We start from the raw sequence: 26,007 nt of genomic DNA, 5'->3' as shown, positions 1-26,007 counted from the left end.
TAATCTATCCTAGATAGTACAAGAGATTGTAACACAGTGTGAAAGTCAGTGAAAGGCAGAAATGGATTTAACTTTCACAAAAGGTGCAATTTATGAAAAGATGACCTTATAATACTGCTAATATGGAAGGAAAAATATAAATATGATTCAAAGATAATAGTAGGAATTCTAACCTGACAAACAATTGGAATCACAGCACTGTTATAATGAACCAGCACTGTAGGGGTGGCCGTAAAAAGGAATCAACAGCATAGCTTCAGTTTTATTCCTATTTATGGCCAAACAATTCTGATTTATCTATTTTTTCAATTTCAGTCAGGCATTATGAGACCATCTTCAGTGTTGTGGCCAAGGAAGATACAACTGGGTCAGGAAAGTGAAATATTTATATACTCAGTAACTGACACCAAGGCTTGACAGATGAGACGTTTATAAATTAGGGGAATGTAGATGTTAAACAGTGTTGCCGATAGGGCAGATACCAGCAGCATGGCAGTTGTCAGATGAAACAATGAAAAGGACAAGGAGACCTGCTTAGTTTGAAATATTGTTCCATCCAGGTCTTGTCAGATGAATCTAATCAATTTCTTTGAATGAGTGACCAACAGGTTGGTTTGGGGAAAATGTTAGATGTAGTATACTATTTATAATAACCTGTTATATAAGGAATGTCAATATGTGACCATATGTACCTTCATACGATGCTATAAACCTTCTTGAGCTATCGTGTCTGTGAGCCCTGGGATCGGGACTTTAAAAATCATTAGGTACGTGGTCACTTATGACTCGTGGTGACTGTATATCCACTGAACCATGACACTTAATGTCCATTTCCATTTCTAAACTTATTGCATTAATAACTGGCCAATAAATGTAAAACAGCCTTTGAAATCACTTATCTGAAGTATTGTGGTCAATCTTGTGCAGCTGACACCTAGATGTTTCGGAGGCTTGCTCCTTCTTCAAGGGCTGAGCATGATCAAGAAAGACTGTTAAGTCACTGTGCGGCTGAATGACAGTGAAAGGAGGTCCGTGGAGAATCGATCTTATTATCGTTGGTGAATTGTGGTAATGTCACCGTGGTCTAAGAGCTCCGTGAATTATTTGCGGCTGCTCTCGACGGCAAAGAGCTACTGACTCTGCATTCAGTGTAGTTCCGTGTACTGCGGCTGCTCTCGGCGGTCAGGTAGTTCTGCGAGAAACATATGCGAGACATCCTTTAATTATTGAAACTAAGTTCACTTAGTTTGGACACTACAATTCTGGAAAATGATACATACATGTGGTGATATTTAGTATCTTTGCACACAAAGTTCTTTATCTACTATGCTCTGTTATGGTATCTCTGCAGTCAGAAATGCTCCGCTGAAAATAAATACAAAGAAATTCTTGACAGAGTTCTTAACAAAATTTGAATCATTTTTACTCGATGAAATTCACTGTGAACAGTAAAACAGGTGGCTTATAAATAAAACGCTGATGAATCATGATGTTACTCACTGTACTTGATAACAGCTGCATTCGCCGGCCGAGTGGCTGCTTCTTGTGCTGGCGTGAAAACGCCGGTTGTGGCGCCATATTTAAAGGGGTACCCCTCCGACTGCTGTAAGTGACGTATGAATGTGGTGGCTGACGTCATTGGGCGTGGAAAAGGATCGGCATTCAGATGAGTGATAAGCATTCAATTTTGTCGTTCAATCCAACAGATTCCAGTGTATTTAAACGATAAATCCATGAATTTTCTTTTCTGTTTAAAGCACTGACTCGGTCCCATCCTCTCCATGATGGAGGTACATACTCTATTATGGACCATTTAAAATCGCCAAAAGTGTGACCACTAGGGATGTGAATCGTTTTAGGACGATTAAAATTATCGTCCGATAATTTTAATATCGTCTTAAACCGTTATGGAACACAATACAATAGAGATTCTAACGATTTATCGTTATAAATCGTTAGAATCGTGAGCCGGCACACTAAAACCCCCTAAAACCCACCCCCGACCCTTTAAATTAAATCCCCCACCCTCCCGAACCCCCCCCAAATGAGTTAAATAACCTGCGGGTCCAGCGGCGGTCCGGAACGGCAGCGGTCCGGAACGGGCTCCTGCTCCTGAATCTTGTTGTCTTCAGCCGGCGCCATTTTCCAAAATGGCGCCGAAAAATGGCGGCGGCCATAGACGAACACGATTGGACGGCAGGAGGTCCTTCCGGACCCCCGCTGGACTTTTGGCAAGTCTCGTGGGGGTCAGGAGACCCCCCACAAGCTGGCCAAAAGTTCCTGGAGGTCCAGCGGGGGTCAGGGAGCGATTTCCCGCCGCGAATCGTTTTCGTACGGAAAATGGCGCCGGCAGGAGATCGACTGCAGGAGGTTGTTCAGCGAGGCGCCGGAACCCTCGCTGAACGACCTCCTGCAGTCGATCTCCTGCCGGCGCCATTTTCCGTACGAAAACGATTCGCGGCGGGAAATCGCTCCCTGACCCCCGCTGGACCTCCAGGAACTTTTGGCCAGCTTGTGGGGGGCCTCCTGACCCCCACGAGACTTGCCAAAGTCCAGCGGGGGTCCGGAAGGACCTCCTGCCGTCCAATCGTGTTCGTCTATGGCCGCCGCCATTTTTCGGCGCCATTTTGGAAAATGGCGCCGGCTGAAGACAACAAGATTCAGGAGCAGGAGCCCGTTCCGGACCGCCGCTGGACCCGCAGGTTATTTAACTCATTTGGGGGGGGGGGTTCGGGAGGGTGGGGGATTTAATTTAAAGGGTCGGGGGTGGGTTTTAGGGGGTTTTAATGTGCCGGTTTTGCGCTTTTTAGATTTTTAGATTTTTCATGATTTTCACGATTTTTCACGATATTTTACCCCCCCAAACGGCAACAATACGATTCCCTCCCCCTCCCAGCCGAAATCGATCGTTAAGACGATCGAGGACACGATTCACATCCCTAGTGACCACTGTCAATGCAGTGTTGTACAATTGGTGCCCTTTGATCATGGTTATTTATCCTACATTTATGCTCTGTGAGGCGTTTCCTGATTTTCCGTTTAGTTCGGCCTATATAAACTTTGGGGCACGGACAATAAAGGGGATAAATCACAAAATCTGTATTGCAATTAACATTGCTGTTGATTTTAATATGAAAACCTGTAACTGGATGGACCCATGCAGTGCCTTGATGTGCTTTGAACAAAGGGCACATTTGCCACATGGGGTTTGTCCTGTAGTTGTTGGAATGATCAAATCTGGAGTGGATGCCCTGATGACCCGTTGTCTTATATTCTGTCCTCTGGAGTATACAAAAATGGGTGTCTGATTAAATATTGGATGTGGGCTTAAGACATGCCAATATTTCAGAAGAATCTTTCTGATCTGTGGCGTTAATTGTGAATGCTGCAGGACACAAACTAAATCCATATTGTCTGATTTGTTTTTATATTGGAGGAGCGAATCTCTATCCGAAAATGTTGCTCTTTTGTATGCCTGACTTATGACACGCTTGGGATATCCCCTAGCTAAAAAACGAGATGACAATGAGCATGCCTGGCGGTGGAACTCATCCTCTTCAGAACATAATCACCGAATACGAAAGAACTGTCCCACTGGTAGTTCTTCTTTGAATCTCCTGGGATGATGGCTATCAAAGCGGAGGAAATTATTTCTGTCTGTGGGCTTTCTAAACAAAGTTGTCTGCAACATGGATCCCTGTTTACAAATTTGAATGTCCAGATAAGAAATTGTATCTGGATGATATGTGAGAGTAAATTTCAAGTTAGGATGTGATTGGTTCAACCATGAGTGAAACGAGAGAAGTGATGTTTCTGTGTCTGTCCATATAAAGAAAATATCATCGATATATCTTGACCATTGTATTTTCTTATATGATATTTTCTTCATATGGACAGACACAGAAACATCACTTCTCTCATTGATATTGCTAAAGGACTGTTGGGAAAGGTTTGCCATTTTGTGGGTGATACCAAAATATACAACAATAGACAGCCAGGAAAATATGGGAAACATGAGAAAAGATTTAGCAAAGCATGAGCTAAGATTTAATGCAATAAAATGCAGCTTCATGCATTTCGGCTGCAAAAACCCTCAGGAGTGGTACAGCCTAGGGGGTAAAAATCTTTGATGCATGAAACGAACAGGATCTGAGGTGTTCATATTTGGTGATCTCAAGGTGGCCAAGTAGGTGGATTAGGCAATGGCAAAAGTAAAAAAGATGCTTGGCTGCATAGGGAGAGGACTGGTCAGAAGATAAAGGAGGTGATATTGCTTCTACACAAATTCCTGGTGAGTCAACATTTTGAATATTGTATACATTTCTGGAGATCACACCCTCAAAAGAATATGAACAGGATAGACTCAGTCAAGAGGGTGACTACTAAAAAGGTCAGTGATCTTCATCATAAAGCATATAGGCAAACTTAAAGATCTCAACATGTAGACCCAATTGGAAAGGCGAGACAGGGGATATGTGATAGAGAAATTTAAATATTTCTGAGTTCTCATGCACATGAGGCAGGTCTCTTTCAACAGAAAGGAGACTCTGAAATGAGATTGTCATGGGATAAGGGTGAAAGGGGATAGACTGAGGCGTAATCTCTCACTTTTACCGGTCGCAGGACCTGTCCTTGACAGGCATCTCTCACCTCTGACACCACTGAAACTCCACTAACAGGCTGGATTCCAGCCCCAGGACACCGCCTCAACAGATGCCTCCAGCTGGGCCCATAGACTTGCATACTCACAATGTGCTTGGAGTTAAAGGGCCCATGGTAGGAAATGGGCCATAGCACCCTCAGATGATGTCACAGGCGTCAGCCCTTAAAAGGGCCATTTAGACTTCCAGGCATTGCCTCAGCAACAGTTCCCTGGTGTTTGTTTGTTCCAGTGTGTGTTTCTATCTTTCGTACCTTGTTCTTTGGCTTATTCATACCTTGTCCCTTCCCTTATTCATGCCTTGTTCCTTAACTTACTTGTGCTTATTCCTTGCCTTGCCTTGCCTTGCGCGTCTGTTTGTCTTTTTGTCCTGTCCATTGCTCCTTGTTTCCTCAGCTTGATTTCCTTGACCTCGACCTTGGCTTTGGACTCAACCTTGATCTGCCTGCTGCTGCCCCAACCTCTGGCCTGTGCTCCGTTACTGTTGTCTGCTGCCTGCCTTGACCTCTGGCCTGTCTTTCATCTCCTTTGTCTACCACCTGTCTCAACTCTTGCTCCACATTGGACTTGCTTCTGGATTGCCCTAGGGATCCACCTAAGACCTGCCGGATGCCAGAACCCAAGGGCTCAACTTGTGAGTAAAATGACTGGTATTGGTGACGCTGCAACCAGTTTTACTTCCGGGCTCCTCCATCAGCTGATGGGGTGAGTCTAGTGGGCTTGCCCACTAGGCAGCACCAAACACACCTCAGCATTAAGGGTCCACATTCATGACTTCCCTAGCATAATCTAAGGAAATATTTCTTTACCGAAAAGATGATGATGCTTGGAACACATGAAACTGGGTTTTACACATGTAAATGCACTTTACCTGGTTATTGGGCTTTTTAAAATTGCTACACTAGATGCCATTGAATTGTCAATAGGTTTTAAACATGTAAGTGCACTTTACACACATAAATTGCTTTTGAAAATTGCTACAATAATATTTTACATTTATATAAGTAACTTCTTTGAACATTACTTTCAGGTCAAAGCACCGTTTAAGCTGTTAACTCGTACGTTCTATGGTAACACTACTTATTTATTACCGGCCTTTCTTCCTTCCAGCTTGTTGTAAGCTTCCAAGTTCTCTCTCCCTGTTGATTGTAACTTTGACTTATTCCTACCATTGTTATCTGTCATTTCACTTGAATTGCTACTCCAGTTATTCCCTTGTTATATTGTAAACCGATCCGATATGGTTATTTACTATGAAGGTCGGTATAAAAAACTGTTAAATAAATAAATAAATAAATTACCTCAATAGTTTACCAATGATCTTCTGCTATTTTTCCTATATACAAATTGACACCTACTCAAATCAGTCACACTTAAGAACATAAGAAGTTGCCATACTGGGTCAGACTGAGGGTCCATCAAGCCCAGCATCCTGTTTCTAACAGTGGCCAATCCAGGATACAAGTACATGGCAAGTACCCAAACATTAAAAAGATCCCATGCTACTAATGCCGGTAATAAGCAATGGCTATTCCCTAAGTCAACTTGACTAATAGCAGTTTATGGACTTCTCCTGCAGGAACTATCCAAACCTTTTTAAAAGCCAGCTAAGCTAACTGCCTTAATCATATCCTCTGCCAACGAATTCCAGAGCTTAATTTTGTGTTGAGTGAAAAAGAATTTTCTTTGATTTGTTTTAAATGTGCTTCTTGCTATCTTCATGGAGTGCACCCTAGTCCATCTACTATCTGAAAGAGTAAACAACCGATTCGCATTTACCCATTTTAGTCCTTTCATTACTTTTTAGACCTCCATCATATCTCCCCTCAGCCATCTCTTCTCTAAGCTCAACAACTCTAACTTCTTTAGCCTTTCTTCATAGGGGAGCCATTCCATTGCATTTCTCATTTTGGCCACTCTTCTCTGTACCTTCCCAGTGCAGCTATATCTTTTTTGAGATGTGGAAATCAGAATTAAACACAGTACTCAAGGTGCGGTCTTACAGTGGAACGATACAAAAGCATTATGATATTCTGAGTTTTATTCACCATTCCCTTCTTAATTATTCCTAATATTTTGTTTGCTTTTTTTAACTGATGCAGAAGCACTGAGCTGTCAATTTCAATGTATTGTTCACTATGATGCAAGGATCTTGTTCCTGGGTGATAACTCCTAACATGAAACTTAATAGTATGTAACTACTGCATGGGTTGTTTTTCTCTATATTCATCACCTTGCACTTCTCCACATTAAATTTTATCTGCTATTTGGACTTCCGATCTTCCAGTCTCGCAAGGTCCTTCAGCAATTTATCACTATCTGCTTGTGATTTAACTACTCTGAGTAATTTTGTGTCATTAGCTAATCTGGTCACCTCTCTCATCATTGCCCTTTCCACCGGTCCAAGTACAGGTCCCTGGGGCCCTCCATTGTTTACTTCTCTCCACTGGGAAAACTGACCATTTAATTCTACTCTGTTTCCTATCTTTTAACTGTTGCAAGTGCGGCCTTCAGCTGATGTTGAGAGCATGGTGGCGTGGTCACTAGCTCATGGGAGAGCTTGAGCCCTGAACCACGGCATGACTCAGGGAGGAGCCCCAAGGCACACTGTGGGAGGTGAGAGCATGCAAGCATGGGTGGAGCAAGAACAAAGCAAGGCTGGAACCAAGGCAAGAGACTTCAGAGCAGGAACAAGGCAGGATCAGCCCTCCGCTGGACCTACATGCACCAGTGTGACCCAGCAACGCAATGCTGGTCACGAGTAGTCCTCCGGCTACTCGGTAGCACTTTCAGACCCACCGCTTGGGAACAACGAGTGCTTGAGGCCAGACAGAGGCTGAGGGCAGGAACAGGACAAGACAGGAACTCAGAAACTAGGAAGACTCGGATGAAGACTCAGGTTACTCGGAAGACTCAGACGATGACTTGGATACACAGGAGACTCAGACAAAGGCTTGGATACTCAGAAGACTCGGACAAGGATTCAGGTTACTCAGAAGACTGGGACAAGGATTCAGGTTACTCAGAATGTCTTGGGCAAGGATTCAGGATTTGGACGAACGTATTGGGTGAGAACTGCATCGCAGCTAACCCTACACAGACTCCCAGGGTTGGTCACAGACCATGCTGAACACGAAGCAGACTCCAGGTGAGGAAGTGGAACTTGAGACTGGAACATGATGAAGATTCAGTAGAGGCCTGCACCGGGGCATGGCCTACACAGCCGCCTGTGGCTGGTTGCGAACCATGCTGAAGTGGAACAGGTTCTGGCAGAGTCTTATGCATGGATGGAAGCAGGCGCAAAGGACTCCAAAGATCGGGACAGGATTCAAGACTCAGGATTCAAAACTCAGGATTCAAAACTCAGGATTCTCAGAAGCAAGGCATTTAAAACAGGAGTCTTCCAGAGGCTTGCACTGCAGACGAGAAGAAGGCCTTGTACCACGAAGCACTCTACACAGCTCCCCATGGGCTGGTCACAGACCACAATGGTGGCACACCAGGAAAGGTGGACACAAAGAATCTGGGAACTGGTTGCAGAAGTGACGACAAGGATATCAGGTCCAGGACATCAGGAACACAGAACATCTGGACATCTGGAACATCAGGACATCTGGAACATCAGGACATGGAACAGGTGATGAAGGAGCTCCAATGGAGAACAAGACCAGGAACATCAGGACAAGGAGACCAGGAACACAGAACGAAGAGCCATCTAAACAAGTGAAGACCACGGAGGACCTTGACCCAAAGAGGAACACAGAGAACTGTGGATTCTGGATCCAAAGGCCCCAAGGAACAGGAACTGAGCCCTTTTATAGGGCTGAAGCAGGAAGTGGAGTGAAACTAGCTTCCGGTGGGGCTGCAGGTTTTTCCCACCTCTGGCCCTTTAAATGCCGTGAAGACGCATGGCCACAAGCCTAGAGGAGGGCCCAGGGAGTGAAGCAAGTCCATGGACAGCAGTGGCCTCCAGGCCACAAAGATGAAAAGCAGGCAGGCATCGGGAGTGGCCTCCAGGCCGCAAGATAGCGTCGACAGCGGCTTCCCGAGCGGCACAGGCCGTGAAGAAGATTCCCGGAGGGCTGTGAAAAAGAGATTCGTTGGTGTCTTCCTGCAGCATGAGGTGTCCCGGTGGTGCGCTGAAGCCGTGAAGATGGAAACAGCGGCAGCGGCTTCCTGCCACTTGAAGGTCCCGGCTGCGGCGGCGCTAGGGTCGCGAAGACGGAGGCGGCAGCGGCGGCTCATGAGCTGCGAAGGGAGACAGATATCGGTGGCCCCTCCTGCCACAGAATCGTGTCGGCTGCAAGACAGCAGCGGTCCGGGGCAGTAGCTCTGGAGGTAAGTGGAGGCCTGCGAGCAGGATGGGATCCGCGAGCAGGATTGTAACATTAACCAGTTTTCAGTCCACAAAAGTACATTGCCTCCTATCCCATGACTTTTTAATTTTCTTAGAAGTTTCTCATGAGGGACTTTGTCAAATGCCTTCTGAAAATCTACCAGCTCACCTCTAGCCACATGTTTATTAACCCCTTCAAAAAAATTTTGCAGATTTGTGAGTTAAGAATTCCCTTAAGTAAATCAATGCTGCCTGGGTCACATTAAACCATGGCTATCTATATGTTCTATGATTTTGTTCTTTAGAATAGTTTCCATGATTTTTTCAGGCACTGAATTCACCGGTCTATAGTTTCCTAGATCACCCTGGATCCCTTTTTAAACATCGGGGTTACATTGGCCACCTTCTATTCTTCAGATACAATGGACACTTTTAATGATTACTAGTAATAGACCTGAAATTTAATTTTTTAGTTATTTCAGAACCCTGTGGTGTATACCCTCTGGTTATTTGCTACTTTTCAGTTTGTCAATCTGGCCTACATCTTCTAGTTTCACCGTGATTTGGTTGAGTTCATCTGAATCATCACCCTTGAAAACTGACTCTAGAACAGGTTTCTCCCTAGCATCTTTTAGGGTCATTTTCCAAGGTGCGATAGCCCATTATCGCTTGCTTATCGAGGTGGTAAAATTAAAATTAGTGGAAGAGGTGGAGTTTGGGAGGAGTTTGGGAAGGGTTTAGGGAAATGGAGCAGCAGCACCACTGCAGTAGCGCGAGAAATAGCATCACTTTTTAGCGCGGCGCTATGGGGCGATAGTGTGCAGCATGGCTGCATTGCAGCAGGTGAAACTGTACTGTTGTGATGCAGCCGGCTGCACACTAGCACCCCGCCCCTTTTTTCACCCCCTCACCCCCTTTACCGTGGTAGCTCATCATTCTGCAATCTAGGCCTTTATTTGTAAACACTGAAGCAAAGAATTAATTTAGTCTTTCCGGGTTGGCCTTATCTTCCCTAAGTGCCCCTTTAACTCCTCAGTCATCTAAGGGTCCAACAGATTGCCTTACAGCCTGCCTGCTTTGGATATATTTTAAAAAGTTTTTATTATGAGTTTTTGCCTGTATGGCCAGCTTTTTTTTAAATTATTTCTTAATCTGTCTTATCAATGTTTTACATATAACTCACCAATACTTATGTGTTTTCCTATTTTCTTCAGTTAGATCCTTCTTTCAATTTTTGAAGGCAGTACTTTTCGCTAAAATAGCTTCTTTCACCTCGCCTTTTAATCATGCTGGCAATCGTTTGGCCTTCCTTCCAGCTTTTTAAATGTGTGTTCTACATCTGGACTGTGCTTCTAAGATGATATTTTTAAACAATGATCATGCATGTTGTACACATGTAACCTTTGTAGCTGCACCTTTCAGTTTTTTTCTATCTTCCTCATCTTATCAAAGTTTCCCTTTTGAAAGTTTAGTATTAGTTCTGTAGATTTACTTATTGTCCCCCTACCAGTCATTCATTAAAATTTGATCATGTCATGATCACTAGTCCCAAGTGGCTCCATCACCATTACTTTTCTCACCAAATCCTACGCTCCACTAAGAATTAAATCTAAAATAGTTCCCTCCAATGTTGGTTCCTGAACCAATTGTTTATGAAGCAGTCATTTATTCCATCCAGGAACGTTACCTTTCTAGCATGTCCTGATGTTACATTTACCCAGTCAATATTGGGGTAATTGAAATCTCCCATTAGTATTGCATTGCCAGATTGGTTTGCTTCCCTTATTTCTCTTAGCATTTTATTGTCCGTCTAATCATTTTGGCCAGCTGGATGGTAGATACTCCTATCACTGTACTCTTCCCCAACACACATGGGATTTCTTTCCATAAAGATTCTGCTGTGCATTTAGGCTCTTGCAAGATCCTTATTCTGTTACACTCTATGCCACTCCACCCCCAAGTTGATCCACCCTATCATTGCGGTATAATTTCTACCCTGGTATAGCACTGTTTCATTGGTTATTCTCCTTCCATCAGGTCTCTGAGATGCCGATTATGTCTACCTCTTCATTCAGTGCTATACACTTTAACTCTCCCATCTTACTTCTTAGACTTCTGGCACTTCATACAGACATTTTAAAGTATGTATTTGTTTGTATTAACAACATGCTTTTCAGTCAACAGGGATAATTTGAAATCTTTTTACTTAGGTGATTCTTTACTTATAGATACATGGGCTACTTTTGCTTTTATTAGAACCTCTCAGTTGGGATGCCCTATCTCCTGTTTCTTTAGTATCCTTTAAAGATATCTCCCTCCAAGCCATGCACTGCTGAATGACTGTCAGCTTTCCCCCTTGTTCTAATACTTTTTCAAAGCAAGTTACCAACTTTTCTGGGTTTTATTTCTTAATCAAGACATGCAGAACACTAAAACAAGAAACCACCTACCTCCGTGATTTTCTTTTTTAATCAAAAGCATACACACAGACACTAGAAAAGAAATTACTTACTTTGTTCTTCTTTTTTATTTTCTAAATCAGGCACACATACAAGGGAATTGATGCTGAGGGTCTACTGAGACTAAGCAGAAAAATTAAGGTTGGAAGGATCTGCTGAGGCAGAGACTTGGGCAAAGCCTTGTTGATTCATTCTACTAAGTGAAGGGAATGAGCTGCTGAGGAGGAGATTGAGACTAGAGGTAAAGTAACATTAAAGCTGGATAGGAGAATTACTGCTGGGGGAAGGGGTAACTGAAGCTGAGGTGGGTTGCTAGGAGGAACACTAACATGAATCGACCATCTTGGCCACCCTTAAGCATAGACAGTGAGCTGCCTCCTCTGGCCTGAGTGGGAGGTCCCCCTCCAAAGTTATGGACATTCACCCAGGAGAGGAGTCCCTCTGCGACAATATAGCTGTGTGCTGGAATTTATTTCTGATGGTTCAGCACAGACAGGGTGACACAGGCAGATCAGCTGCCCTGAAGGACAAACAACCATAGGTAATTACCTACCCTGCCTATAGGGAAGTCTGCCCCGGTCATTGAGGCAGTGTGTGTGTAGGAGAGGGGGGTGGGGGAAAAGGGAAAGGTGAATTAATCAGGGGAGGAGAGAAAGAACTGAGGATTACGTTGGGGGGGAGGTAGCAGAGGGAAGAAAAAGGACTGGAGACTAATCAGGAAAACACAACACTGGCACAAAGCCACACCCACACATTGTAAATAATGCTTTTGGAATTTTTTGTAGTCCATGAAGTATACTTTTCCATTTTTGAGCGGGAAAAGGCTACATGTGGACTTCCCTATCAAAATTTTGAACTCTGACATTTTTTCATTTATGACACTTTTGAATAAAATTTATTACTTGCTCATTTCCAAGACAGGGTACAGATGAAAACATAGATACATAAAGAAAAATACCACATAAAGCACATAACAGAGCAGCATGGAAAGGTAAACATAAAGGGACAGATTTTTAAATGAGCGGACACGGGGTACATTTGTGTGCACTACCGGCGCACACAAATGTATTGTATACCTGATTTTATAATATGCGCGCATTGGCGCGCGCATATTATAAAATCCAAGGTCAGCGCGTGCAAGGGGGTGCACACTTGTGCACCTTGCGCGCTCTGAGCCCTAGGGGAGCCCCGATGGCTTTCCCCGTTCCCTCCGAGGCCGCTCCGAAATCGGAGGGAATTTTTCTTCTGCTCCCCCCCACCTTCTCCTATCTAACCCACCCCCCAGCCCTACCTAAATCCCCTCCCTACCTTATTTCACGGAGTTACGCCTGCCTCTGGCTGCCATCCCCCGGCACAGCCGCTGTGCCGGAGGCCTCGGTCCCACTTCCGGACCGGCACCACGCCCCCTTCCCGCCTTCTTCACGCCCCTTTTTCAAAGCCCTGGGACATACACGTGTCCCGCGGCTTGTGTGCGCCGCCGAGTCTATGCAAAATAGGCTCGGCACACGTAGGAGGGTTTTTAAAGGGTTACGCGTGTATGTTGCGCACGTAACCCTTTGAAAATCTACCCCAAAGGATTCATTAGTATACATTAGTTTTGTTAATAATTTCACAAGCACTGCAAGAACAGAATATGTGTTTGCAGAAGAATCTGATATTTCATTAAACATCTTTATGTTAAATATCTTGATGCAGTCAAATATTTATTTTTTGTTTTGGGAATGAGAGCACTTTTTTCAATTGTAATGCCCCAACGTTTCCATTGTGATGAAGTACTGAGGTATAACCCAAACCAAACATAAGATGAAATGGTAGTGATTTTCAGAGCTTTCATGCTCCATGAAAATATGTTTAAAATCCACCCACTTCTTTCTCATTACCCTAGTTTTTATTTTCCATGTTGAGTGATTACAGTTGTGCTTGGTGCAGGTGCAGGTTTTCTGAGACCATTTAGCATCCACAATTTAGGAAATAGTAGCCAAAAGGTTCTCGCTGTTGAAGCCCCTTTATATTACTGAATACATTTTAAAACTAGCTAGAAGTAGATTATGAAAACTAATTTCCTTTAAAATAATAGTTCTGTGCCGACAGCCTTTGCATGTTTCAATAACAAATGCTGATCTGAAAGGAAGGACTCATTCTAGCTTTGCCACTAAGACAGTATTCCAAGGCCTTTCTTTTCATTGTCCTAATCTCATGTTCTTGTTTCTAGTGAAATCCCTTCATTTGCAAGCTTCACGGACTGTTTTTACTGAAATACTCCCATTTCCATTATATTATTTTTGTGGTATTCTTGATTTCCTCCTGGCATCGAAAAGACCTTTTTTCGGTAGCTGACCAGCATCCCTAGAGAAGATTTGACTGCAGTACTACTAATGGAGGCAGTATTGATATATGCTTCAAGACTAATAATGTTTCCAGAGCAGGCTGCATTTAACTTTCCCCACCATGAGTTTGGAATCCAGCTTCAAAGCAATTTTAAAGGCATCCAAAAAATGACTTTAGAGAGTTGCATTTGTAATTTTAGCATGCTAATAACCCAATTTTGTTGCTCTTTTGGAAAATGTAGGAGGTCAATTTTCAATAAAAAAAAAAAAGAAAGTGTTTAATGTTTTACTGATTCAGCCAAATTTTGGCTGCCTAAATTTAGGTGAGTCTTCTACTGCAAATTCACCAAATTTAGAGAGCCAGAAGTTGACTGCCTGGATTTAAGCCTTCTATTATTCATCTAAATTGGATGCCTAAGCTAGATTCCTGGCATTGACAATCAGCACTAAATAACTAACTTCTTTCCCTCAACCTAACCTATGCCTGGCCACACCTACTTTCTGATCTATCAAATTTAGGCCTAGATTTTCTAACACCGCAGGGGGGTGGGAGGGGGCGAAGCGAGGGGCAGGCCTGCGAAAGCCGGCAGCGATCGCACCACCGTGGTGCTATTGCTGCCAGCTTTGGCACCCAATAGCACCACCGTGAAATATTTTGAATATCCCACTTCCCACTTCCTCTCCACAGCGAATAAGTTTAGCCATGTAAGTCATTGCCTAGTTAAGACTTACCCACATTAAAAAAAAAAAAATGGCATTGCGGAGGTGTTCCGGGATGGTACTTAAATTTAGTTGAGTAGTGCTGATATTCAGTACTACCCAGCTAACTTTAGCAGGATAAGTATAGTCATGGTGAAGGACAGGTCTAAAGCTACCTGGGAGACTTTAGCTGAGTGTTCGCAGTAGGACTTAATTTTTTTAAGTTTCCTGCTGAGTATCTTGGCTAAGGTTACCCAGGTGACTTGCCGCAAGTTGACCATTATATTTTAAGGAAACTGAATTTAGGGCCTAAACCTGGCCCAGTTTTCACAGGGAAAGATTTTACTGCCTAATTACCAAAATCAAACAACTGAACCCTTTGAAAACAGACCACCAACTGCCTCCAGTATCATCTGAGTCAAGTATTTTTTCTACCCAGATCCTTTTTGGTCCTTTATTCATTTTTTTTGTGTATCTTTGGAAATACCTATATGTACCATTAATTGTGGTTCTATATTTTTGTTTTATTTTTTTAAATTTACTTTATTAAGAGATCTAACGTATAAAGCACGATATGGCACATCCCTCAACACAGCCATGTTTAAAAATAACATGGTTGTGTTGCATAAAAACACACCTACAATGTAAATATGCAAATAGATAGTAATGAGCCCATTACTCATTAACAGGGCATCTATCTGCAAGGTGTGTTTAAAATTACTTCGGCTATACCTCTGAATGCTACCAGATACCGTCATGGACTCATCTGGAAATCTCGCCACATCCTTCACCCCCAACTCCACTCTGAAATCACAGAGTCCTGCCCACTCCATCCAACCATCCATCCCTGAAATTTTAGACACACATAATGACATGAGGATCAGAAGTAGGCTTTATGCTGTCCTTCCCACATTCAATTGGTCCCAGAACTTGTCTCCCAACTTATTTACGCAAGCTGCTTCAGTCACTGTCCTGAGCTGTCTCTCTCTGGAGCTTTGTCTATAATTTTATTTTCTTCACTCCTTCCAGTTTTTGTTTTTTTTCCTCAGGCTGATGACATCACTTGTAAGCATGTGCAAAGGCAGTGGCATTTATGAATATGCATAAGACAGATTTGAATGCACACTGCCTCCATTGTATGCAACTCTATCTCATGCATATTCATTAGGGTTATCCTGAAAACTGGACCAGTTTGCAACCCTCAAAGATCAGAAGTGAATACAACTGGGCTCCCAGGAGGAAACTTCATGCTGCAGCAATTTTTTTAAGAACCCTATTGCTGCTTCAGTGTAAAATTCAGCTCCTGTTATCTCTAGGGATCCATTTTACTATGAGGTCTGCTTGCTGCTGGTAGCTTTCCCTGCAGCCTCCAGATGAAAAAAATAGAGCTCATGAGACACAGCCACAGAGACTGCTTCAATTTAAGATTGCCCTTAAAGGGATAGTAACAGATACATCCATCAATGTATGAGTACAAACAAAACAATTTTTTAAGCCCTAGTATTGGTTACAATACAAATTTTTAAAAAATATGACATATGATATATATATATTATGCAAATGTGCAGAAACTGTAAAAATAACATTCATGTTCTATTCATTAAGCTGCAATAAACTCTGAAAGATATTTAAAATGGAAAAAATGCCAGTTTTTAATGCCAGCTATCTGGTCAACCCTATCTGTAAGCTTCACTCATGTTCATTCACCATCCCTGAACTGTCAGTGGAATTCCAGCAGACTAGACTCTATCATTTTCTGCTTACATTCATAGTCTTCCTCATCCCACTATAGGGCTCCCAGGCTTCTTAGCCAGTTCTTAGTATTCATTAGGGATATGAATCGTTTTTTGACGATTTAAAATATCGTCCGATATATTTTAAATCGTCAAAAATCATTAGAGCCGTGATACAATAACAATTCCCCCGATTTATCGTCAAAAAATCGTAAATCGGGGGAAGGGGGAGGGCGGGAAAACCGGCACACTAAAACAACCCTAAAACCCACCCCGACCCTTTAAAATAAATCCCCCACCCTCCCGAACCCCCCCAAAATGCCTTAAATTACCTGGGGTCCAGAGGAAGGGTCCTGGTGTGATCTTTTACTCTCGGACCTCCGGTGCTTGTAGAAATGGCGCCGGCGCTACCTTTGGTTTTTCCGTACGGAAAAACGATTCACGGCAGGAGATCGCTCCCGGACCCCCGCTGGACCCCCAGGGACTTTTGGCCAGCTTGGGGGGGCCTCCTGACCCCCACAAGACTTGCCAAAAGTCCAGCGGGGGTCCGGAACGACCTCCTGCAGTCGAATCGTGTTGTCTACGGCCGGCGCCATTTTGCGCAAAATGGCGGCGCAAAATGGCGCCGGCCGTAGACAACACGATTCGACTGCAGGAGGTCGTTCCGGACCCCCGCTGGACTTTTGGCAAGTCTTGTGGGGGTCAGGAGGCCCCCCAAGCTGGCCAAAAGTCCCTGGGGGTCCAGCGGGGGTCCGGGAGCGATCTCCTGCCGCGAATCGTTTTTCCGTACGGAAAAACGATTCGCATGCAGGAAGTCGTTCCCGGACCCCCGCTGGACTTTTGGCAAGTCTTGTGGGGGTCAGGAGGCCCCCCCCAAGCTGGCCAAAAGTTCCTGGGGGTCCAGCGGGGGTCCGTGAGCGATCTCCTACGCTCCTGACCTCGGGGGACAAAAAACAAAATGGTGCCGGCGCTACCTTTGACCTGTCATATGACAAGGCAAAGGTAGCGCCGGCGCCATTTCTACAAGCACCGGAGGTCCGAGAGTAAAAGATCACACTGGGACCCTTCCTCTGGACCCCAGGTAATTTAAGGCATTTTGGGGGGGGTTTGGGAGGGTGGGGGATTTATTTTAAAGGGTCGGGGTGGGTTTTAGGGATGTTTTAGTGTGCCGGTTTTCGATTTACACGATTTTCACGATTTTCACGATATTTAAAAAACCCAAACGGGGACGATCCGATTCCCTCCCCCTCCCAGCCGAAATCGATCGTTAAGACGATAGATCACACGATTCACATCTCTAGTATTCATCCTCTAGAATTTACTTGTCCTCTCTAGTTCTTTCTTTTGATAAAAAGCTTGCTCCAACTGCTCAGACACTCTTCCCACCTCTCACATATACCACTGTTTCATTTCTTGCATCTGTGCTTTGTGTAATTCTGCCCTCTTATCCAATATGGCCCTTCAGCTACAACCCTTAATGCGCCTGTTTTACCCTAAGCTCCTCTTGGGCAGTGGTTGACTGTACAGCATTCTCTACTTGGACCAAGGAAATCTGCAGTCTTTCTTCCTCTTTGGCTATCTCTTCCTCTTTGGCATAGGGATTTGTGCAGTGCTTTTCCAGCTCCCTCTGAGCCCTTTCTTGCTCATGTCGCAGGGACTCCTCTAAGGTTGTGATTATGGCTTTTGTTTACTCATCTGTTTGGACTGTTACTGGACTTCACCTCCTTCATCATTTGGGCCAAAGGTCTGTTCACAGGCAAGCCCTTTTCCTTTTGAAAGGTTATTATAGAACTTAGGTGCTTTTGGCAAGCCTCCAGCAACTCAGCTCAAAGCCAACCAACCTCCTCATTGACTGTGTAATAGATAATGTCTGAAGCCTGTCTGCTCCTGCTGTAAGCTTTCCCAGGCTTACTCTGGCTGCTGCTCCAGGATCTCTTTCAGACATCTTGCTTCCTGCCTTGAATTTTGTCATAGATCTATTTTCCTTTTTGCCCTACTTTAATTCAAACATTTAAAAATAGAAAATGATATAAGATGAACTAGTTTTATGATTGCCAGATCCCTCTTTTTACAAATCTAATTTGCCAGAATCCATATTTCAGCTGTGTATTCATGCCTCATGTGTTTCAGTGGTAACTGCATGGGTTTGTGGTTTTTTTGACAAGTATCAGCAAAGCACTTAGGTGAAAGTTACCATGTAGGAAGAACTTCCAGAAACTTTCTACACTAATGTGTCCTCAGACATGAAATACAAACCTGAATGATGGAGGTACTCTGATGATTTTGACACAATTGTCCATAAAGTTGTTGCTTTAAAATTTGAAGCTATATACGTTAACATTTTAACAGGGCAGTTTGAAATTTGACTGACTGCTCAAATGGCCCAGTGCAAATGGTCAAATAATATTGGTGTACATCTATCCATCCTTTGGGCACTTTCACATTGCAGCAACTATAAGCATAAATAAGACTTCCAATCCTTTACACAGTATTGTTCTGAGTGTTCATCTGTAGGAACAAGACAATATTTATGGAGGGAGTGATTTTCATTGTCTCTGCAGAGCTTGAAGCCTGAAGGTGCTTTTATACTCACGGGACTACAAGCTCAAGTTCAAAAGCCCGAATCATCTCTGGATCAAAAACTAAAGATCACATTTCCCCTGTTCTATTTTCTCTACACTGGCTTTCTTTTTCCCTATGGATTCAATATGAAATTCTATGTCCTATCCATAACTTAATCTACGATCCTTCAGCCATCTGGCAATGCACTTTCCTCCAGTTTTATCAACCATTGCAACAATTACGATCCGCCAACAAATATCTTCTCAAGGTACCAACTGTGCACTTGGCTAGATTTGATCTTTCTAGACATCGAGCTTTCTCTATTGCAGGCCCCTCACTATGGAACTCCCTCCCTGGCAACCTCAGATTACTTTACAACAATAAGGATTTCAAGAAACATTTAAAAATGTACTTATTTACGTTTGCTTACAAATAATCCTCCATCCTTGCACCTTATTTCTCCTTTCTTCTCTTGTATTTTATTTTTTTTTATCTTATTTTTATTGAAGTAATTAGAAACATACAAATGGAACTGTAGAATGTGAGTACAATAAGCATGACATTAGGGATCCCAGGGAGGCTCCTGAACTGTAAAGCATTACAACATAGACTTTCATCCTAACAACAAGCACTGCTTATATCATTGTTCCTTATATTTTACAAGTGTTAGGGCTATACTATTGTTCTGAACATTCAGGTAGGATAGTGTTCCCTTCAGTGACTCCAATCATGGGACTCCAATAATTTTTCAATTTTTCCCCAGGCCCCTTCCCGCCCCTTCCCATCCCCCCCTCCCTTTCCTGAGGTTCTATTTTCAGTGGGTGAGAGATTGCAAATACATCTGCCAGGTCATCTAGGTCATCTACTGGGAGTATCTACAGGCATGTGTAGACCTGTACGACATATCTAACCTTGTCTCTGTCTAATCTGAAAAAGCAAAGAGGAAGACTGTCTAACAAAGCCATGAGGAATAAAACAAGAAATAGCCGAAAGTCCTTCAGAAATCTTTTATTAATTGCCCGACTCTAGGCCTGAGTTTCGTCCATCAAGGAGCTGATTCAGGGGCTATAAAAAATCATAAATAATAATAAATAAATAAATAATATAATCAATTATATAAATTAAAGATTAAAAAGAAATAAAATCTAAAATAAAATTAAAAATTAATTAAAAACAGACGCAAAAGCAGCTATACTTAAACATTGAAGTTACATAATGGTAAACAAAATAGAGGAAGACAAAAAGATAAAAATAAAAATACAGCAAGATAAAAACCACAAATAACCAAAAATTTATCGATCAAATAACTATAATCATCCTAACAACCACTCTTATATTGATAAAATATTGAAAACCATCATAAAAGAAACATACCTTATTAAAATATAGAATGGCATATTCATAAGTGTGCTCTATCCGTGGAAATTCATCACGTACTTAAATGTAAAAAATATTATTGTTATAAAAATGATGTGTGATGTGTGTTCATCCAACATGCATTTTCCCAGTCATAGTTCGAAGTTGTTCTAATCATAAATGAGAATTTTTGTTGTTGAACACACATCACTTGCACAGTTAATTGGAAACTGAAAGCCTACTGATCGTGTCCATGTGAGGTAATTATGATTTATAATATTGCTACTTTTTAACCATTACCCATATCATTACCCATAACAATAATATTTTTTACATTTAAGTCCGTGATGAATTTCCATGGATAGAGCACACTTATGAACATGCCATTCTAGATTTTAATAAGGTATGTTTCTTTTATGATGGTTTTCAATATTTTATCAATATAAGAGTGGTTGTTAGGATGATTATAGTTATTTGATCAATACATTTTTGGATATTTGTGGTTTTTATCTTGCTGTATTTTTATTTTTATCTTTTTGTCCTCCTCTATTTTGTTTACCATTATGTAACTTCAATGTTTAAGTATAGCTGCTTTTGCGTCTGTTTTTAATTAATTTTTAATTATATTTTAGATTTTATTTCTTTTTAATCTTTAACTTATATAATTGATTATATTATTTATTTATTAATTATTATTTATGATTTTTTTTATAGCCCCTGAAACAGCCCCTTGATGGGCGAAACTCATGCCTAGAGTCGGGCAATTAATAAAAGATTTCTGAAGGTCTTTCGGCTATTTCTTGTTTTATTCCTCTGTCTAATCTGAAACATAACAAAATAGATGTGTAGAGTGTCCTCTTCCTTGTTTCAGTATGTCAGTATGGATGTGGGTGAACATTCAGAAGTGGTGTAAACATATTTGAGTCTGGAGACTGATTTTGGTCCATGGACACCGGCTTGGTCACTGGTTGAAACATTCTTGCTTACTGATTGCCATATGTGGTAGGAGGTATTGGCATTTATGACATACTGGGTTCTAGATGGTCAAAGAAATGCCCCCAAATCCTCTGCAAGTTCTCTCGGCCTTTGGGAGATTGTTGCTGTGCAATATGATATTCATGGGAACTGAGCTTAAATAATCTTTGAAACCAATGTTCAGAGTCTGGGGCTTTATCGGAAAGCCACCTGGCTAAGATGACTTTCTTGCCAATCAACACCACTTTCGTGAGAAACGCTAGGAGATCAGAACCCATCGTGGAATTTTCTTGTGGGATTCCAAACAACCAAAGATGAGGACCGTCCGGCAAGGGACAGTGGCATATTTCTAAGCACTTCCATTGTATTGCCTTCCAAAATTGCATAATTTGTGGACACTCCCAAAAGCAATGGGTAAAGGATCCTGCGAGCTGGCCACATTTTTTGCACACGGCCGAGTCGCTCAGCTTGAATTTATAAGTTTGTTCCAGGGTAATAAATCCTTGCCACAAAAACTTATATTGTGCCTCTCTAAAGTTCGTTGGTCGTAATATCATTGATACCCATAAAAGCAGTTTTAAATTCCTCAAAAGATAGGTGAAATAAATGCCATGTGGACCATTTAGAGTAAATCAGTTGCAGGTGATCAGAGGCCGTGTCTCATTGAAGGGCTTTATAAAAACATGAGATGCTTGGGCCTTTGTTATTCCTAGTTTTAGTTAGGTTGATAAGATGTTGGAATCTCTGCTATTGGGGTTTGTCATAAGAACATAAGAACATAAGAAAATGCCATACTGGGTCAGACCAAGGGTCCATCAAGCCCAGCATCCTGTTTCCAACAGTGGCCAATCCAGGCCATAAGAACCTGGCAAGTACCCAAAAACTAAGTCTATTCCATGTAACCATTGCTAATGGCAGTGGCTATTCTCTAAGTGAACTTAATAGCAGGTAATGGACTTCTCCTCCAAGAACTTATCCAATCCTTTTTTAAACACAGCTATACTAACTGCACGAACCACATTCTCTGGCAACAAATTCCAGAGTTTAATTGTGCGTTGAGTAAAAAAGAACTTTCTCCGATTAGTTTTAAATGTGCCCCATGCTAACTTCATGGAGTGTCCCCTAGTCTTTCTACTATCCGAAAGAGTAAATAACCGATTCACATCTACCCGTTCTAGACCTCTCATGATTTTAAACACCTCTATCATATCCCCCCTCAGTCGTCTCTTCTCCAAGCTGAAAAGTCCTAACCTCTTTAGTCTTTCCTCATAGGGGAGTTGTTCCATTCCCCTTATCATTTTGGTAGCCCTTCTCTGTACCTTCTCCATCGCAATTATATCTTTTTTGAGATGCGGCGACCAGAATTGTACACAGTATTCAAGGTGCGATCTCACCATGGAGTGATACAGAGGCATTATGACATTTTCAGTTTTATTCATCATTCCTTTTCTAATAATTCCCAACATTCTGTTTGCTTTTTTGACTGCTGCAGCACACTGAACCGACGATTTCAATGTGTTATCCACTATGACACCTAGATCTCTTTCTTGGGTTGTAGCACCTAATATGGATCCCAACATCGTGTATTTATAGCATGGGTTATTTTTCCCTATATGCATGACCTTGCACTTATCCACATTAAATTTCATCTGCCATTTGGATGCCCAATTTTCCAGTCTCACAAGGTCTTCCTGCAATTTATCACAATCTGCTTGTGATTTAACTACTCTGAACAATTTTGTGTCATCTGCAAATTTGATTATCTCACTCGTCGTATTTCTTTCCAGATCATTTATAAATATATTGAACAGTAAGGGTCCCAAAACAGATCCCTGAGGCACTCCACTGTCCACTCCCTTCCACTGAGAAAATTGCCCATTTAATCCTACTCTCTGTTTCCTGTCTTTTAGCCAGTTTGCAATCCACGAAAGGACATCGCCACCTATCCCATGACTTTTTACTTTTCCTAGAAGCCTCTCATGAGGAACTTTGTCAAATGCCTTCTGAAAATCCAAGTATACTATATCTACCGGTTCACCTTTATCCACATGTTTATTAACTCCTTCAAAAAAGTGAAGCAGATTTGTGAGGCAAGACTTGCCCTGGGTAAAGCCATGCTGACTTTGTTCCATTAAACCATGCCTTTCTATATGTTCTGTGATTTTGATGTTTAGAACACTTTCTACTATTTTCCTGGCACTGAAGTCAGGCTAACTGGTCTGTAGTTTCCCGGATCGCCCCTGGAGCCCTTTTTAAATATTGGGGTTACATTTGCTATCCTCCAGTCTTCAGGTACAATGGATGATTTTAATGATAAGTTACAAATTTTTACTAATTGGTCTGAAATTTCATTTTTTAGTTCCTTCAGAACTCTGGGGTGTATACCATCCAGTCCAGGTGATTTACTACTCTTCAGTTTGTCAATCAGGCCTACCACATCTTCTAGGTTCACCGTGATTTGATTCAGTCCATCTGTCAGTAGGTAAAGGGTGTAAAAAATGGTAAAGCTGCAAATATGCATAAAAATCTTCCTTTGGCAGCAGGAAAGACTTTTGAAGGTCTTGGAAGCTGTATATAATGCCTGTGCATGGGTGTACCAGCTGATACAAGTATTGCAGACCTTTTATCTTCCATGTCGCAAATATGGTATTTCCTTGTCCTGGGGTAAAGTAAGAATTGTTGGATATGCTCAGCAGCAGAGTCCTTGCCTGTATCCATCCATCCATATTTTTTACATAGAAATTTCCACATGAGCCGACATGTACGCAATAATATATGCCCTCGTAATTGTTGTGGTAACTCTCCCAGTGGTGTGTGTAAGAGCGCATTTAAGGAGTTGACCCCAAATCATAATCACAGGTGTTGTCTTGGAGTGTACACATCTGTGTCAAACAACCAGTCCTGGAGAAACCTCAAATTGCAGGCCAGACTATAACGAAGTAAGTGGGGACAGCCGAGGCCTCCCTCCTTGATCGGTTTCTGTAAATTGTGCAGCAATATCCATGCTTTTTTGCCTCCCCATATGAATCTCGTCAGGGCACTGTTGATGAGCTGCAGGTCTCTTGCATGAAGCCAAAGGGGAAGCATTTGAAGGGTGTACATCCATTTCGACAGGATTACCATTTGATATAAATGAATGCGGCCTTTCAACGATAAGGGGAGCCACTGCCATTTCTTTAAAGTCTCTAAGGTATTTTGGACCTTTGGTTGAAAATTGATCTTATAAATGGATTCCAGGTGCGCAGGTGTTTTAACGCATTTGTGTTCCATTTAAGAGGGAATTCGCAAATCCACAACTGTTGCACATTCCAACAAATGTCCAAGACTTCCGACTTCTCTCTGTTGAGTTTTAAACCTGCAAAGGAGCCAAACTGACTTTGAATATTTAGCTGATACTAAATAACATATAGGGCCTCATTTTCCAATATCGCAGCAGTAACGCATGAGGGGGCGTGTCCTATGCAAATAAGGCATTTTTCGTGCAGTGGGGAAACATCGCCGCACGCGATGTTTTCGCCATTTGCGGAACTGGAGTCGCAAATACATCGTGATGATTCATTGCTTGTTTTATCGCAGTGCACGATGTTTCGCAAAAGTGTCCAGCCAGGAATATCATGGTCCATGATATTCCCAGTATCAGAGAGAGAGAGAGAGAGAGAGAGAGAGAGAGAGAGAGAGAGAGAGAGAGAGAGAGAGAGAGAGAGAGAGAGAGAGAGAGAGAGAGAGAGAGAGAGAGAGAGAGAGAGAGAGAGAGAGACTTGCTATAATGTCTCTTCCCTAGACAGGTATTTGTATCCCTATGAGAGGCCCACCTAGTAACTCGAGGTGGGGATTAGGTAAGAATGTAGGGGGTTGGGGCCACCTTCACATTCCACGTGAGACATACGAACAGAACAGTGGTCTCTAGTGAAGATTTGCTGGCTGTCGGAGTGATTTGCTGGCCATCGGAGTGAGGAAACTCACTCCAAGAAGAGATTTGGGCAACGTTCTCTCCACCTAGCTTGTTGTTGCCCAGGTAGAGTGTCCATCAAGCTAAGTGGAGAGAACGTTGTCCAAATCTCATCTTGGAGTGAGCTTCCTCACTCCGAAGGCCTTCAAATCTTCACAAGAGACCACTGTTCTGTTCGTACGTCTCACGTGGAATGTGAAAGTGGCCCCAACCCCCTACATTCTTACCTAATCCCCACCTCGAGTTACTAGGTGGGCCTCTCATAGGGATACAAATACCTGTCTAGGGAAGAGACATTATAGCAAGTCTCTCTCTCTCTCTCTCTCTCTCTCTCTCTCTCTCTCTCTCTCTCTCTCTCTCTCTCTCTCTCTCTCTCTCTCTCTCTCTCTCTCTCTCTCTCTCTCTCTCTCTCTCTCTCTCTCTCTCTCTCTCTCTCTCTTATATATATGCTGGAGCCTGAAATAGGCTGTCCAGAAATGTCATGCACTGCAATACACCTTTACTGCCCTCTAGTGCAGTATGTAACACAAATGAAAGGGTTGTAGCTATGAGCCACGCTAACACTGTGGTTGTTTCTCACTTTACATATGCTCTGCCCCCTGAATACTGCATTAGCATGAATTTATCGCGTGCGGTAACTCCTTGGAAAATGAGGCCCTAAATCAATATTACTTAAAAACTATCATCCCCACCAAACCTTTAAATAATCATCTCATTTTATTTACCTGTACATCCCAAGAATTATTTTAGACGTACATGCAGGTATATTCCCCGACTCTCACTTTTCGGCATCTCTCAAGTAAAGTTTCATGAAACGCCCACTCTGTATTTCCTGTATCACAAAAAAACAGAGCTCCTCCACTGTATGGTGATATTCACGCCAATGCTTCACCAGTGGGGCAGTTTCTACCTCATTCCGAAGTCTGCTGCAGTGCTCTAGTATCCGAGTTT

Source organism: Rhinatrema bivittatum, chromosome 1 (assembly GCF_901001135.1).
Source record: "Rhinatrema bivittatum chromosome 1, aRhiBiv1.1, whole genome shotgun sequence".
In the NCBI taxonomy this organism is placed as follows: Eukaryota; Metazoa; Chordata; class Amphibia; order Gymnophiona; family Rhinatrematidae; genus Rhinatrema; species Rhinatrema bivittatum.
Note: the sequence above shows the minus strand (reverse complement) of the source record.